Source organism: Akebia trifoliata, chromosome 8 (genome assembly GCF_017979445.1).
Source record: "Akebia trifoliata isolate Shusen 1 chromosome 8, ASM1797944v1, whole genome shotgun sequence".
NCBI lineage: Eukaryota > Viridiplantae > Streptophyta > Magnoliopsida > Ranunculales > Lardizabalaceae > Akebia > Akebia trifoliata.
Window position 1 is genome coordinate 39,883,076 of NC_141382.1, and position 14,728 is coordinate 39,897,803.

Consider the following 14,728-nt stretch of genomic DNA (forward strand, 5'->3'; position numbering starts at 1 on the left):
AATCCAAATAATCCACATAAGTATCGGATCCTTCACCCAAATAAATGAGTTCAACCCAATAACAATTCATAAAATCCTTAAAATTGGATTTGAACAAATTTAACCTTTAAACAAATTAATCAAATCCCTTTAAGTTACGGTATAATTGAAAAGTTAAATTATCTTTAAGTCTATGAATACAAAAACCACCCTCATTAAAAAGGGGGATCTACATCACTTTCTTTCAGAAGACAGAAACTCTCCCTCAAGAAAATAAGAAGCTCTCAAGCCTTCCTCTGGAGAAAAAGTAGAGTTTTCAAAGATCCGACTTCCAATCAAATAAAAGATCAAGCATCAAATCCTTGTTCGGAAGTCAAAAAAACCTTCTCAACCAATAAAACACAAAGCCTAAAGAGAAGAAAATCTACAGAAGATCAAGCACAAACATACCCACTGTCCAAGCAACCTTTTCTGTAGAGAATAAAATCTACAGAAGATCAAGTACAAACAAAGTCACCGTCAAAATAATCTTCTTAACCGATAAATCACGAAGCCCAAAGAGAAGAAAAGTTAAATACATCATCTTTTTGTACTTGACTATTAATCAAAGGAAAATACTGATATTTGTACTCTCATTTTCATCAAAATCAATAAAATCATTTGCGATCTTTTTTAATGAATCTTGAGGTAGATTTGTAAAAATTTATTGTCAACAAATTTCTAATAAATTGATAAACAACTTCCTTGCATTATATAAGAGTTTGTTCTTAGATTCCAACTCTTATTCTCACACCTACACGTACATCACGACTATTAATTAGAGATTGCAAAAAATATATATAGTGAGTAACATTCTATTACACTTAAACCAATTACTCAATGAAAATTAGTTTAATCAATTCAAAACTCCAACAATTTGTATGTGGTCATATTGATCTATAAGTATCAAGATAAGATTCCATGGGTTTTACTCCACCCAACAAAGTAGGTGTAAATAGTTGGGTGGGTATCATTGGTTATGTTTATATTTTCTAATCTTTTAGGTGATTGAATTGGTCTTACATTTTCTCTATCTCATTTTAATCTTTGATTCTAAGTATTTTTCACACTTCTTCAATTTGTTCTTGATGAATCTAGGCTTTGTAATCATTTTAATGATTATTATTTTATTGAGGTATCAATTTTTTTCCCTAAATATTTTGTAAATTTTAAAATATAGGCATACTGATGTGGTTCGATGGGTCAGCTGAATGACTGAATTATGGAAGAAACAATCATGAAAGAAAAGAAAATGATTAAAGGGTACGGTGAGATGAAGTTCTCTCCTAACAAAGATATGAATGTTTACGAGTACCCATTTATTAGATAAAACAAGAAAATGATAGAAGGGTACCAATTGTCTCGTTCTCATTTAGCTTTGAAATCTACAGTTAAAAAAAAAAAAAAAAATTCTCTGATTTTTAAGTAAAGGTGAAATTTAAATTGCAACCACATATGAACTTGTTGTCTTGGCCACTGGTTAATAGAAAGAAATTCTATTATATAACACCAATTTACAGTTATTTTTCTAACTACTTTTTTAAAATGACAATACTAATGGGTACTCAAATATAATTAAAGAGAGTTGCTATTGGCACACTAATTGTAACTAAAGTCACACCAACTAAGTGTGGCATTAGTAAATGTTAATGTGGCAATACTAGCTCTCTAATTAATCCTGTATAGAAGATTATCAGGTTCTGCTTCGCTATCGTCAACTAATAAAATATTGACACGTGTTGACATAATGGAAAAATCCCTCTCTATTAATTATATAATTATTAAAGTGAAAAAAAGTAGATTTAGTTTAGGACAAAACAAACGGTCATCTCCTCCATTATTATCTTTAATTAGGTGTCATGCCAATAATACCCTTCCTATTTAGTAAAATACCCAACTAGCGGTGAGAAATTACCTAGATGACTCAAGTTTTGAATTAGTTGGCTTTATAAGGGCAAAACCGTCAAGATAACTTTCCCCTTTTATTGGAGGGAACAAATATTCTCCCCCCGATAGGCCGAAAATGGGCACACCTTTTTGAAATTTGAATAGAATAATAATTTTCTAACTTAGATAGTCTTCACTCGGTTGACGTGGCACGGAACGGAATCATAGATTTTTTTTCCTCGGGAAACCCAACAATACTGTGAAGATTTTCCAATTAGAAAATGAGCACTCATTTTGAATACTACCCAATTGCCCACGTACTTGGACAGGTTTTAACCAAATATAGTATTAATAGTTTTGTGGGAAAATTTATACCATTAGATTTTGATTTATTTTTATAAAATATAATATGATATTTTTATTTTAATAACATTTTATTTAAAATTTAACCAATATTTTTTTTATGTCAACGATAATTACTAATTTCATAAAATATTTCGATTAACATTGAATTTCAACGAAACAATTAAATTTGAATGATAAATTAGAACCACCCCCTGATATTTTTATTTTAATAATATTTTATTCAAAATTTAACCAATATAATTTTTTTATGTAAATGATAATTACTAATTTCATAAAATATTTCGATTAACATTGAATTTCAACAAAACAATTAAATTTGAATGATAAATTAGAGGATTTAGAGGTAGACTCCCCCCTCACCCACACACACATACACTTCTAATGACTATATATAAATGTTGGAACAAATATGATATCTAACATAATAGCACACCAAGTTAACATATTCATATAAATTTGTAACAACTTTGTTTTGTATCTATAATCACCGAATGTGTGGTGATAAAGTCATTTTTAGAACATAGACCTTAAGTTAATATTGATGATCAATGCTATTTATTTGGAGATTATTATTTTTATTATTATTAAACCAAATAAAGTAATTATAATAGACGTTATGTAGACACCCCATTTTTGCAATCATCTAATTAATCAACCCGTCAACTTGATTGTGATGGTTCCTAATGATTGATGAATATTTAAATATTTTTTGTTGTTATTATATATGTTTCAAAAATTCAGATGAGGTATTTCAAGCAACCAAAACTTTAGAAATCACGTTAAATATAACTTAAAATATAGAAATCATCATTTTGAAACAAAGAGAAGTTTTACGATAAAAATCACTAAAAAATGATCAAATTATCAAAATACCACTAACATCAAAATCCTTTCGAACACATAAAACAACAAATTAAAAATCAAATAAACTGTTTCGCTAATTTTCATAAAATTTGACAAAATTACGAAAATGCCCTCATAGGGTCCACGATCATTTCACGTCGAAAAATCCATAAATGACACAAACTAATACTTCCATTGAATTTCTTATTAAAAATTAAGATTTCAAAGCATCTCAAAATTTGAAAATCAACCTTTCAACTCAAAAGCCTTTTTTGAGGGTAAAACGGTAGTTTTTCAATCCTAAAAATAAAAAATCTGAAATAAATAATTAAAACATTAATAAACATAAAGTGAAATCTTAATAAACTAAATTTAAAATTTTAATAAAATTAATTAATTAAGCACACAGCCCAAATTTTAAGTTGTGACCCACTTAATTAAGTGGGGCCCAAATAATATTTATTAAAAGATCCCTCCATCCGGGAGTCGCAAAGAATTAAAAAAATAAGTTGGGGATTCTCCAAAAACTTAAAAATCTTCGTTGTACATAAAAATTAAAATCCTAAGTTAAAACCCTTATTCAAAATCTTAATTAAATCATAATTAAACAACTTAATCTTATCTTGAAAAAACCTAGTCAAATTCTATAACTCTCAAAAAGTTTTATAAAAAGGAACTTCCACAACCTAAACTCGCAGGTCAAGAAATATTCTAAGAAAGAAAGGTCAAAAACTCTCTTAAGCCTTCCCAAAATCCTAAATCTAAAGTCCTAAGTCCCTACCTAACACTCAAACCCTATTTTTTTTACTCAAAAAACCTAAAAGCCCTCAAAACATTAAAAAAAATTAAAAAAATATTCATATCTGAGATAAGAATACTGTATCTCGGAGATCGAAAATGGATCTAATGACTGAGAATAAAGCAAAAAAACTCATGCGAAGAACGATTTTCGCCAGTTCTGAGGAAATCAATCGTCGCAATCACCTAGGTGAAAAAAAAGGTATTGTTTTTATTTTAATTTTTAGGTCATTTTTTATAATGTAAAAAATATTTAGGAAAAGTATATATCGACGTTTGTCGGGGGAGATTGGTGCTTAACACCTTCCAATCTCATAACCTGATCTTCGGACCCATTCTTTTTGTAGATGAGTACTTCTTTATCTATTTTAGGTCATGTTTTGGTTCGTAGATCGTAAAATTAGGTGACGATTCCCAAAATAAAAAAAAGGGAATTCGAACTCGCGAATCGAGTGCGTTCTAAGTGGCAACTCCACTAAGAACTATTTTGATGATCAAATTTGAAAAGTCCCAAATATTCGTACATTTCCAAATCAACCTAGTTATTTATTTATTTTGTTTATTTTTATTTATTTATTTATTTTTATTTTTTATTCTTTTGGCTTGATTGTGGATCATTTGTTTGATTTTTGAGTTTTTTTTTTATATTTTTTTTTTGTTATATGAGACAATCGATGATCACTTTTGATTACCCTAAATAATTCAGGATTTCAAAAAGTTAATAAATTGATAATGGAATGATGTTGGATTGCATGATTGATATTAAAAAATTTGGGTATTCTATTTTTTAAAGTGATTTTTAAATGGTTAGAAGACCAAAAAAATTTTAAAAATTTTCAAAAATAATGAAATAGGACTCAGATTTTCTATGTTTTGGTTAAAGAGACAATCCAACAAATAGGATTTTGTTACGTGATTTAGGTCTTCCTGCTACTATTGTCTATGGTTAGGAGTTGGGTTAAGGTTTCGGTTTCTCTTTCTTCTTATTCATACTATAGTTGCAGAAAGGAGAATGAAGGAATCGAATTTAGATCTCTGTGATCCTCGAAAAATCATGGATTCTGACTTTACTCATGGTGGAAATGAGGGGGGTTTTCTGATGAAGATTTTGATTTCATTTTTAATGAAAAAAATTTCTCTAATCGAGTTCTTCAGATCGAGATCTTGGTTGGGTTGCCCAAGAATAAATCTGATGGTGAAGGAGAGAGAGGAAGAACAGAGAAGGAGAGGGAGGACTTGGAGTTCTACCCCATTTCTTAAAGTGTCTTTTTCAAATGGGACTCCAAGGCTTGATTGCGGAGGAGGATGAAAAAAAAGAGTTCGATTAGAACTTAGTCTCATGAGTTACTAAAAAAAACAATAGGTCATGTAAAGGGGATACGAGATTCAAAATCTGAAAGTGGGAGAGTTCTTTAGGAACTCAACTCCTAATCTATAAAAGATGAGGCAACAACCAACATTTGTGATCGTTCTCAAAGATGAATAAATTTTAGAGGAAAATATTTATAAAAAAAAATTGAGAACGAAAAGATCAATGAGATAACGAGAGGTTTTTTGGCTGGATTCATAAGCCTCCATGGGAAAAAGAAAAAAAAAAGAGTTGAGGGAAAACCTTGGATGTGCGATTGTGTTGATAGCAACTTAAAAAAGAAAAAAAATTTATTAAGGGCTGACTCACTGCTGCTTTTTCTTATAAAAAAAAAATTATTTTGATTTTCTTTTGTTGTTGTTTATATAGATGTAACCTGCTTGCATGAGCATGCGTATGTGATATATGTGCTAACAGCAAAACAAAAGAACAAATGGGTGTTTATGCTGTTAGCAACAACAAGAACATTTAGTTTGCAGGCAACAACATGATAATATAAAAAAGGGAGTTTTTGTTGTGTGTTGGCAACAACATGATAAAAAAAAATGGAGGTCTATGTGTGTGTGATGGCAACAACCAAAGAAAGTTAGATTGTGAGTAATGCTGGCAGTAACATAGAAATTTTATATTTATAAATAAATAAACTGAATGGGCTAGTCTTACTAGTTTAGTAAGGTTTCTTCCTTACTAAGAGTCATTGACCTCGCCACGTGGCACCCAAAAAGGTGATCTAATGCCATGTGCTTATAGCAGATGAAATTCTACAAACTTAAAAAAAAAAAAGAATTTTAAGAATTTTTTTTCATTTGGAATTTTGATTATAAATTTGATTTCATAGCCGCTCATTTTCAAAACATTGGATCAAAGTAAAAAAATGTAAATTTCACTTTTGGATCCAAACTTTTCTATCAAATCTAAAGAGGCTATGGTATTAGATTACCGATGAGAATACCATATTGGCTTGATGACGCTTAGTAAAATTCGAAACCTTATGAGTTATTCAAGTTAGCCTATGTTCTAAAAAGATTTGCCATGCATGTCATTCAAAAATAAAAATAAAAAATGTTCATCGCTCCTTATCTCTACAACTATTATTCTATCATCAATTCAATATTCGTTGAAATCTCGAACTATTTTGGGTCGCTTAAAGAGATCATTGATTGGACCATAAGAAAAAAAAACTTTTTATTTTGATTCATTAAGAAAAAATAAATAAATAAATAAAAGAGTTTTTCTTGTGCCTATCTCAATGGTTGGTCGATGATTGATTATTTATGTGATATCTTGATTGATCACTTTTATTCTCTTTTGCACCACCTTAATTGATTGTCCATCTAATATGCCATGATCTCAATAAATATATTTTTGATGCACATGCCTTGATCTTAATTTTTGGTGTAATGGGTTTTGTACTCTTTGATTAATATTTATGTGGCATCCATATGTTGATGGTTTGATCTGGCCCATGGGCCTATTTATCTGTAAAACACCCTGAACACACCCTACCATATGTTGCACACACTACTAGTACGTTTATATTATATTACATTGCACGCTTGCATGTCCCTTATAACCAACGTGGTACTGGTGCGTGGCTCGGTCTCCTCGTGAGACGTGACGTCATTCATGAAAATCACAACTCCAGTCACATACCTTTATGGTATAAAAAACTAGGCATCAATATTGATACACCCATGTTGGAGTGACCTGATCCTTTGTCCTATTGTAAGCCGCAAAGTCACATGTCCTGATTGCCAATGTAATAGTAGTACGTAGTCGGTCCCCTTATAAGATGCTAAACCATTTATGAAAGCTACAACCTTAGACTCATACATATACGATATATCAAAGCTAATCTAAGTTGCACCAATTACATTTCTTATTCAAAATCAGTACCTAAAACTTTTATACCTCATGTACTAGGGGGATAGACGACATCTATTCTAGACGAAAGGTGACTTAAGAATACCTTTACTCAGTATCATGCGCCACCTCTCAATTGGGGATTAAACTGGCTGCTTTCGACTTCAAAAATTTGGGTTGGAAGCTCAGATTATCACTTTGAATACCTATACGGTATATCAAACCAAGTCACCATATACCATTTGATTGAATACGCTCGAAAGATATATAGGTGCACTTGGGCAAGGGTGGCAAGATAAATTGCATTGCATATAGTAAACCTAGGGTTTAGGAGTCTTCCTATAAATCACGACCCGAACCAACTATTAGTGTTTCTAGGTTGCTCTATTTAATCCATCCAAAAGGTAAGTGGGCGGATCGATCCAGACCGTTCAAACTAAACCTGCAATATCGGTCCGTCCCAATGTATGAAATGTAAATCAATTGGCCCAATTGACCAATGGATCAAACTAATCAACAAAAAATCGGTTTGACCAATTGGTTTTACTTTCAAATATTCAAATCATTTCATATAAAAAAGATTCGATCGTAGGGTCAAATTAATTTGTCTAATCAAAGTTTCATCCCAATCAGGGGTAAACCCGTAACTAACATTTTTCACATTCTTTATCACTATAGACTTATAATGTATTTGGATTCGATATTTACCACCAGACTTAGGCTAAGTAATATCAAAATTTTAAATATATGGTTAAAAGTCCAACCTTCAGAATCAATGGTTAATCTTGGTTTACTTCCAATCAGGTAATAATTGGTCCCAAATGTTCTAAACTGCCATCTGTGCCACTTTAAGTTCGCCAAAAAAGTCGTCTTTATAGAATACCATTGTCAAGTTCAAGTAGTCAGCCCTTGCCACAAAAAGAAACAAATACTCTAGATGAAGCAACACTCCGTCAGATTTTGGAATCTTTTCAAACACATATTATTGCTTCTGTTCAAACAAAAATTGAAATCTTGAATATTGAAAAAATATATATAAAACTGTAGAACCTCTGGTTGTTTTTGACCTTGTCAAAAACCAAGAAGATAATCAATTACTTATCAATCATGTCTTAGCACATCGAGTAACTCAAGTTGAAACTATCTTGAAGAATATCAAAGATCCTAACGATCTTGCCATTGGAGTAAGAGCAATGATGTTATTTCCCACTGTCCGTTTGATAGAGAAGTTCATAATGCCAGACATGGAGAAGTTTGCCGGGATTGGATACCCTAGGACTCATTTGAAAGTATATGTCAACATCATGCAATCTCAGGATCTAAGTAAAGAACATATAGCCCAACTTTTTCAAAGAATCCTTACAAGTCTTGATTTATGTTAGTTAATGTCATTAGACTCATCTTGGGTAAAAATATGGCAAGAATTAATGAAGGAATTTATTGGTCGGTATTCATTCAACACAGACATTGAACTCACAAAAAGAAATTTAGAAATTACCAAATAGAAGCCTAAGGAAACCTTCACTAAGTTCATTGCTCGATGAAGAGCTAAAACAATCCAATTGTGGGACCGACCTCAAGAGAAGGAACAAGTCAAGATCATCCTCAAGAATCTCACTTCAAATTATGTCAAGTACTTGATACCTCAATTCCTTTCCACTTTTCAGTCCCTCCTTGAGGTGGAAAATCAAGTTGAAGATGCCTACTCTTCGAGACTTTTTGGTAACTCGTCTGAGTCAAAATCCAAACATTTCAAATTTAGTGTCAATTCCTTACAAGTGGCCAAAACTTCTTTTGTACCAACTCTTCAAGCCACTCAATCCTCATAAGCCAAGCCTATTAGACAATTCTCTAATCTTAGAAGGTCTCTTAGTGTCGCCTATCAAAAATTGATAAAAAGGGGATTGTTGACACTATTACAACTTAAGCCTTTGTCCAATCCTCTCTCTCCAAACTTGGATAATGGATAATTCTGTGAATTCCATCAGATGATCGACCATCTTCGTCATGTTATTCAAGACCTTATTGAGCAATGAAAGGTTACCATACCCGCTCTTACCACGTCCAATGTTAAAACTAACCATTTGCTAACATTTCAAAATCAACCCCCTCCTGCTATGAATCGAATATCCATATCTAAACTCTAATTAGTTGATCCAGTTTTCTTTATTTACTCAATTAATCTTAATAATGCATCATCTTCATGCCAGAATGAGCTCACCTACCCTAAGACAGTGACGGAACTGAAAAATAGAAATATTACTGAAACAATAAGTTGTTCAACATGTGACAGGTTCAAATCAGAATATGAACAGATACTAAAAATAGGCAAGTTCAAGTCACCCATCAAAGATATCTGAAGTGGCATAGACCCTAGAATTGTGTCTCTTCATTTGAAATGATGTTCTCGCTTTAAGTCTTCTTTTTAGCTTCAGTTGCGTCAGTCTTTGAGTTCAAAATTTTTTAATTTTGGGCTTCAGTCAAGTTTGTCAGTCTATATTTTTTTATTCCAATAAATAAATAAGTTTTTTTATTATCATGCGTGTAATAATGATGTGAACATAAAATTTGACATGAGGAATGACTCAAGGCTCACTAATCAAGCTTGATAAATATTATAATTAAATAGTACACTTAAAAAATGCAAATGGGTACTACATTATCCTCAGGGGAACATGAGAGGACAATAAACTTACTTGACAAATTCAACAACGTTCCTACATGGTCTCATGATGATATATTGATAGATTGCACCAAAATAAATCAAGGCATAAAGTCGATGAACTTCAAAATCAAAGATTATTGGTCAAGAATGATGTAGTTGAAACCATCGACAAAGGTGCTAAGATCCGCATGAAGAGATTCATCATGTTTTTCACTCGAGATAAAAGAGTTCTCATTCGCAAAAGAAAATGAGGTTTTTTTCGAAGTTTGAAAAATGTTGAACGAGTCACTGTCAAATACAAAGAACTCAATCATACTCAATTTCGTAGAAGAAGATTGAATATTACTCATTCTCAAAAGAAAACCTTACTCGACAAAGTAATCAAGACATAAATCAAGTAACATTTCACCAAAGGATGTCTTCTTTGGTTGAATAATTTTTCTATCTTGCCAAAACAAAAACCTTCGTTAGCCCTTTGCAACCTCTAAAAAATCAATAGCCTCTTCTTTCTAAATCACACTAACTAACCTTGGAAGAAAATCTTTATATGAACTACGCTTTGACCTGATCCCAAAAAAGCAAATAAATATTTGAGGTACGTAAGCAACCTAAGAAGTTACTTCAGGTCCAGTCACATACAAAAAAATGTATTTTCTTAATAAAAGTGTCATCCAAAAGGAAAATCCCCTATTAAAATGTTCAAAAGAAAATAATGTCAAACTAGGGTATTAAAAAAATCAAAAGAATTTACAAAAAAGAAAAGAGTGTCAAACTAGTAGCATTAGGGAAAAAATAATCAAAAGAATGACAAAAAAAAGAATATCATATTCGGGGCATTTTGGGAATTCAAGCCTTATACATTTTCTTTCTAAACAATGTCCTAAGCCCACCTATTAAGTCATCCTGAATGTTAATTGACTTGGTTAAGGTGTAGAGAAATAAGAAATTATGAAGTTTAATATTCAATATCATCAAGAAAAAAGAGAAATCCGTGAAGTTGAAAATTCGAAATGATGACTTAGGCAAAAGTTAGGGCATAACAATAAAAAAAGACTTACTAGATTGAAAACCTGAAAAAACAACCTAGGTAAAAATCAAGGCATCCTCAGAAAAAAAAAAAAAAAACAAAACCCGCTAGGTTGAAAACCTAAAAAGACAATCTATGCAAAAATTAGAACATAAAAAAAAGAAAGGAAAAATCTCATTGAGAAAAAAAATTCAAAAGGAAGTTTACTAGGAAATACAAAAAATTGTTTAAGTCACAACATTCGTTTTTCAGTCAAAAGCTCACATCTGACGAAGATAATATAGAAGTCGACGAAACTCGAAGTCATCTTGAACATGTCAGGTCGTTTAGGGTATGTTTACTTGTCCAAGTGTTTGCTGAAGGAAAATGTAAAGTCATCAACCATTTTGAAGAGAAAAATCTTTTATTCCAATAATTATCAAGAGTTTAATTCCAACTCAAGCATTTCTTAAAAGAAATTTATAAAAAAAAATGATCAAATTCCTTGTTGCACATATAATAATATTAAAAGTCTTAAAAATTTAAAGGAATGCTGATTCTTCTATCTGTTATTTATCAAAGTTCATAGTTTATCGTCTATACTTTTCAAAAGTAGTTCATTCTATCAATTTCGTAATCAAGTTCCAGTTAGAAGTCAACCTTGACACTAGGGGCATTTTTTAAAGTTGTTGTGATTTCAAGTTTCGATCATAATCACATGATAAAAATAAAAAATTTACTCAAAAGTCTAGAAGTCTAACAAAGCCTAATGATAATTATGAATCCAATGCATGATAAGCCAATAACAGTCCAATCTCTCAATCTTTGAGCTCGATAATACCAAATCCTTAAGTAACCCAAGCCCGAGAAGCGTTGTTAAAGTAAGTTCGAATATGAGAAATGATACTTAAACTTTTGAATCATAAAATATGAGTTCAGGTAGGATTTTAATAAGTTCCTACAAATCTTAGTCCGAGAAGCGTGGTTCCAGTAAATTCGAGTCTGAGAAACGAGACTCCAACTTGAATAGAACTTTTTAAGGTCCTACAAACTTTAGCCCGAGAAACGTTGCTCCAATGAGTTCAAGTCCAAGAAACGAGACTCCAACTTGAATATGATTTTTTAAGTTCCTACAAACCTTAACCCGAGAAGTGTGGCTCCAATGACTTCGAGTCCGAGAAACGAGACTCCAACTTAAACAGGATTTTTTAAGTTCCTACAAACCTTAGTCCAAGAAATGTGGCTCTAATGAGTTCGAGTCCAAAAAATGAGAATCCAACTTGAATAAGATTTTTTTAAGTTCCTATAATCTAAGCCCGAGAAGCGTGACTCCAATAAGTTCAAGTCTGATAAATAAGACTCTAACTTAAATATGATTTTTTAAGTTCTTACAAACCTTAACTCGAGAAATGTGGCTCCAATAAACTCGAGTTCGATAAATGAGACTCAAATTTTTTTTGAACTCCAAAAAAGAATTTCAAATAAAATTTAAAACTCCTTCATCACTTAATGCCGATAATGCTATGACTCAAATTATCTCATTGTTACATGATTATTTTCATTGCATAAGTGCGCTTCAATTGGAATCATTATTGTCAGTAAGAGAAGATCTCTAAGACCTGACACTTTTTTTAATCGATGAGAGTCTATTCTCAATGATCCGATAGAATGCTCATTAGGCATCACACCATTGCACACACATGCACTTTTGCATTAGTCAGGGAAATTTTTTCGAAATTCAAGGATCTGACATCGTTAGTGAGAGTTCAGGGTCAAGGATCTAACAAACATTTAGTTCGGGGAGAGTTTTACCCTCAAAGACGAACGCCTTGATGAATTGCTAAATCAAGTTGCAAAATGAATTACCACTAGCTTTGACATTCGGATATCGCACTGTCTACCAAAGTATATTTGCTATCGAGTTTTTTTCAACCTTCTGTCAAAAAGGGGCATCTATAGACATCCCATTTTGACACTCACCTAATTAATCAACTTGTCAACCCGATTGTGATGGTTCCCAATGATAGATGAATATTCCAATATTTTTTGTTGTTACTAGATATGTTTCAGAAATTCGAATGAGATATATCAAGTAATCAAAACTTTAGAAAATCACGTTATACTAAGAAAATATGACTCAAAACATAGAAATCATCTTTGAAATAAAAAGAAATTTTACAAGAAAAATCAATAAAAATGATCAAATTATCAAAATACTCTTAATATCAAAACATCCCTAGAGCATACATTATGCTTAGAAAAACATTTTCGAACACATAAAACAACAAATTAAAATCAAATAAACAGTTTCACCAATTTTTATAAAATTCGACAAAATTACGAAAAACCCTTATAGGGTCCACGATCATTCACACTGAAAATTCATAAATGACACAAACTAATATTCTCATTGAATTCCTTATGAAAAACTGATTTCAAAATATCTCAAAAGTCGAAAATCAACATTTCAACTCAAAAGCCCTTTTTGATGGTAAAATACTAATTTTTTCAATCCTAAAAATCAAAATTCTTAAACAAATAATTAAAATATTAATGAACATAAAGTGAAATCTTAATAAATTAAATTTAAATTTTTAAATATATAAAATCAATTAATTAAATCCACGGGTCAAATTTTAAGTACTGACCCACTTACTTAAGTAGAGCCTAAATAATATTTATTAAAATACCCCTCCATCCGAGGGTCCCAAAGAATTAAAATTATAATTAAGAGGTTCTCCAAAAACTAAAAAATATTCATTGTACGTAAAAATTAAAATCATAATTCAAAACCTTAATTAAACCTTTATTAAACAACTTAACTTTATCTTGAAAAAATCTAGTCAAACTGAAAAACTCATAAAAAGCTCTATAAAAATGAGCATCCACAACCAAACTCGCAGGTCAAGAAAAATCCTAGGAAAGAGAAGCTAAAAATTATTCCAAACCTTTCCAAAACCTAAAATCTAAAGTCCAAAGTCCCTACTTAACACCCAAATCCCATTTTTTACTCAGAAATCTTCAAAAAAATCTAAAAACCCTCAAAACTTTCCAAAAAAATAAAAAATATTCAGATCTGAGAGAAAATACCTCATATCGGATATCGAAAATGGATCTAGTGACAAAGACAAAACTAAGAAGACTCACATGAGGAACACTTTCCGTCAGTTCTGAGAAATCGACCGTCGCAATCACCCAGGTGAAAAAAATGTATTATTTTATTTTATTTTTTTTTATCATTTTTTGTAATGTAAAAATCTTTGGGAAAAGTAGAGATCGACGTTTGTCAAACGGGATTGGTGCCTAACACCTTGCAATCCCGTAACATAATCCTTGGACCCGTTCTTTTTTTAGATCAGTACTTCTTTATCTATTTTGAGCCATGTTTTGATTCCTAGACCGTTAACTAGGTGGCAACTCTCAAAATACAAAAAAAACGGATATGCACCTACGGATTAAGGGCGCTTTCAAATTACAAAAAGTAAAAAAAATGCTAGACTTGTATACTTATATATCTTTGTTGATCGATTTACCCATAAGATTACTCCACATGAATTACAATGTAGGCGCATTTTAAACTAAATTGTAAATTTTTCATGGATATAATATTCTCCTAATCAAGTATATAAAACATAATAATAATCTAGTCTAATCTTATGATAGTGGGTATCGATCTACCAAACACTTTTTCTTCCCATCAATTCTTACTTCTCACACACAAAGTGGATTTTATCTTTGATTGTTTAATGATTTTACACTCCGAAGTCTTACTATGCACTTTTACATATACTCATTTAATATTTGTATTGGACATTTTTTAAATAATGACTTTTATATTTGTGTTGTTGGCTTAATTATAGTTAGTAATTCTCTGAATAATTTGCGAATTATACCCAAATTTTATTAATGATAC